This window comes from Pseudorca crassidens, chromosome 4, assembly GCF_039906515.1.
Source record: "Pseudorca crassidens isolate mPseCra1 chromosome 4, mPseCra1.hap1, whole genome shotgun sequence".
Classification (NCBI taxonomy): Eukaryota; Metazoa; Chordata; class Mammalia; order Artiodactyla; family Delphinidae; genus Pseudorca; species Pseudorca crassidens.
This window is the reverse complement of record NC_090299.1, coordinates 54,969,215-54,973,153: the sequence shown is the minus strand read 5'-3', so window position 1 is coordinate 54,973,153 and position 3,939 is coordinate 54,969,215. Positions and strand designations below refer to the sequence as shown.

Sequence of the window (3,939 nt, the reverse complement as noted above, 5' to 3'; positions counted from 1 at the left end):
TTTTGCAACTGTCAATTTAAAAAATTTTTTTCTAGTGGTTGAAAGGTCCAAGCTCATATTCTTGCCAGTGGGTAAGTTGTACAGAACTTCGTTAGCACGAGCACAGGGTTGACAGAACCTCACAGACCCCAAGGAACATCGTTAGGGCAAGGACAGGAAGCGTGTGTACGCTGTGAGGCAAGAGGCGGTCAGTGTTATTAGTCCAGGTGCAGTGTCGTTAATCTGGCAGGGTTTACAGTTTAAGAATATCTAAGTATTTTAAAAACTGTAAAGCTGCAACATAGGATTTTTACACCTAGTTACTAGAAAACCAAGGAAAGCACTTACTAGCTTTGGATAAGGTAACATGAAAACAGGAATGCACTTTTACTAATCTACAAAAAAATTTTCTAATGCATATTCAGAACGATTTTATAATACAAGGAGGCATATTGCTCATTAAGAAGGGGTTCTATAAGAAAAGCACTTACTAAGTTAGCAACTATGAGAATGATGAGGTCAAAGATGGATTAAGTGCCCAATTTCAGGAGGGATGGGCACGTTTAAGGAAAAGGAAAAGCTTAAGAAAACACTTACGGATAATACCGGCCTTTCTTCATCATCTACTGCATTTGACAGAAATTAACCTTTAAAAACGTTTACCCGTGACACTTTTAATAGTTTAATTATTACGTATACAATGTAGTGTAAATTAATCTCCATATTTTGTTAAAATACTGTCTTCATCCTCTGATCACAAGTGTTCCACACACTCCACCCAGTGGACCCACGGCCAGAGCAGAATGCTTCATCGGAGGGAACATGGGAGTAAAAGCTCTGTTCAAAATCTCACAAAAGCTAATACACTAATTTGTTTTAAAAATCTCACTACGAAATCAAAAAGATTGATCCAAAGAGCTGAGCTGTTACACTCGTTCATTATGATGTACAGTACAGTGTTAGGTAGTGAACGTGGGCTGGTAAAACAGGATGCATTAAATGGCAACGTTTCAGGAAGGAGGCTGTACTGCTCTTCGCGTCTGAAACTCATTAGCGAGCGTCTGCATCTCCTGCCTCAGAAGCTAGTCTCTTCCAAACAAATGTCTTTGAACAGTTTAGTGCTTAGAGTTCTTAGCCCAACAATGCAACTTAGTTCACAAGGTATTTTGGCAACTCTTAATCTGAGCAAGAATAGGGGCTTTGAGAAATAAGGCTTTAAGGAAGCTCGTCATCTTAGGGCTAAACTTTAATAGGATGTGAAAGTTTGAACTCTTACACTTTAAACAAACAAAACCTAGAAATTACTGATTGGTTCAAAACGGTTTTATGGAAAAACTAATCTGTAACAAAAACTTGGCATTGAGTGCGAAGGCTCCACCGTTTGAGCAAAACGTACAAAGGGTCCTGGGGGACAGGGACAGGCGGGAGGGGCCCGGACATTCACAACAGCAGGCATTTTCTCTTCCTCTTCTTGACGGGGGGCGGGCAGAGAACCGCCCGGATAGCTTCATCAAACACCATCTTAAGACCTCGCTGCTGCGTGAGTGCCGAGCACTCCAGGTATTTGACGGCACCGATCTCCTTGGCCATGGCCAAGCCCTGCGGGTAGGTGATGGGTGTCAGCTTCTTCTCCTTCAGTTTCTCAATCGTGTCTTTATCATCCCTCAGATCAAGTTTCGTCCCCACCAGAATGATAGGAGTGTTGGGACAGTGGTGTCGCATTTCAGGGTACCACTTTGCATGAACATTTTCAAATGATGCAGGACTCACAAGAGAAAAGCAAATCAAGAATACATCCGTTTGCGGATAGGATAGGGGACGTAATCGGTCATAATCTTCTTGTCCAGCTGTATCCCACAAGCCCAGATTCACCGGTTTTCCATCCACCATAACATTGGCGGAATAGTTGTCAAAGACAGTGGGGATATACTCTCCAGGAAAGGCATTGGTCGTATAACTGATCAGGAGGCAAGTTTTACCTACAGCTCCGTCTCCCACCACCACACACTTGATGGCCTGCATCTGGGCTGCTCTCTGGGCCGCAGCGGCGGTGGCCGGGCACTGAGGCGAAGAGCGGAGAGCTCGGGGCGTGGCGGGCGGGCGGGCGCGCGGCTGCGGGTGGCGGGGCGAGGGGTGCCGGGGCCACTGTCCACGCCGCCTTGCCCTCCGCCGTTGTGAAGCCGGAGCCCAGCAGCAGCCACCACCCAAAGCTGGGGAAAACTCCAGAGTTAATTTTTGTAAAGAGTATAAAGTCTGTGTCTAGATTCTGTTTTTGTTCTTTTTTTCATATGTGCATGTCCAATTGTTACATTTATAGAAAAGACTATCTTTGCTCCATTGTATCACTTTTGGTTCTTTGTCAAAGATCAGTGGAATAAATTTATGTGGGTCTATTTCTGTGCTCTCTGTTCTGTTCCACTGATCTATTTTTCTACTCTTTCACCAATACTATACTGTCTTGATTACTGTAACTTTATAGTAAGTCTTGAAGTTGGGTAGTGTCAGTTCTCTAACTTTATTCTACTCCTCCAATACTGGATCTTTTGCTTCTTTATATAAGCTTTAGAACTGATTTGTTAATATTCATAAAATAATTTGCTAGGATTTTGATTGGGATTGTATTGAATCTATAGGTCATGTTGGGAAGAACTTACATCTTGTCAATATTTAGCCTTCTTCATGAAAAATTACATTCATCTCCTATATATATATATATATATATATATATATATATATATATATATAGCTCATTTTTTGCTGGTCCCTCAGACTCTCTTGGTTGTTGAATATGTCAGGTGTTCTCTTACTTCAGGATCTTGGTCCTTGTTGTTCCATCTTCTTGGAGAGCTCTTTCTCACATATCCACATAGTCTTTGATCACAAGTCATCTTCTCAGTGGGGCCTTTGTTAATGTCCTGTAGTACTCAAGACAACCAATTTAAATATTTAAACAGAAAGGGATTTAAAAAAAATTTTTACTGGAGTAGATTTGATTTACAATGTTGTGTTAGTTTCTGCTGTACAACCTAGTGAATCAGTTATACATATAAACATATCCATTCTTTTTTTCTTTTTTTTTTAGATTCTTTTCCCACATAGGCCATTACAGAGTGTTGAGCAGAGTTCCCTGTGCTATACAGCAAGTTCTTATTAGTTATCTATTTTATATATAGTAGTGCATATATGTCAATCCCAATCTCCCAATTTATCCCTCCCACACACACACTCAGAAAAGGATTTAATACATGGAAATAAGTTTAGAAAAAACAATTTGAGAGACTGAGGAAGTAGGCTGTAGTCTATGATTTTAGAAATGCCTCCTAGAATTCAGCTTCCACTACAACTCTTGATACACAGGAATGAAATTGATGACTAAATCTAGAACTTTGTAACCATAATTTTTCCTTAGAAAAGAGCAAAGACTCTGCAGAGAAATGGTCTTCACCTCATTTCTCCCTTACGAAGCTCACCCAAATGCACCAAATTGGTCCATTTTTTGTACCCAGAATTTTAGTTTGAAGGATGTTTGGGAAATGTAATTTTTAGCTTTCTAGATGCTATTGTACAGAGATGCACAATAGGAGAAGAAAATTAATCATCCATGCTAATAGATGTATGCAGTACAGCACACTTTAAAAATTTTCATGTTCCACTAACACAAGCATCAATTATCTTTTTTCTCTATTATTTCTCCAAAGTACTTATTAAACTCTCATGTATTGTATATTATATTAATTGATTTTGCTTGTTTACCGATTTTCGCCCTTAGAATTTTTATCTGTTTGGTTTTTATCAGACATTCAAGACCTCAAAGGATGTCTGCCAAATAATACACAGGTTGTTCAGAGTATTACATGAGATAAACCTATGTGTATATATATAAAATAAATTCCTCACATAGATCATATCTCATAGTTATCAAAAAATATTTGTAAATTTTGTTTTTCCTTTTCCTGTGTT

The 3,939-nt window shown here is 39.5% G+C and overlaps 1 pseudogene; it reads right to left on the bottom strand.

Annotated features, from left to right (window-relative positions):
* Positions 1 to 1,207: 1,207 nt before the first annotated feature.
* Positions 1,208 to 2,087, bottom strand: LOC137223620 (ras-related C3 botulinum toxin substrate 1 pseudogene; annotated as a pseudogene).
* Positions 2,088 to 3,939: the final 1,852 nt, after the last annotated feature.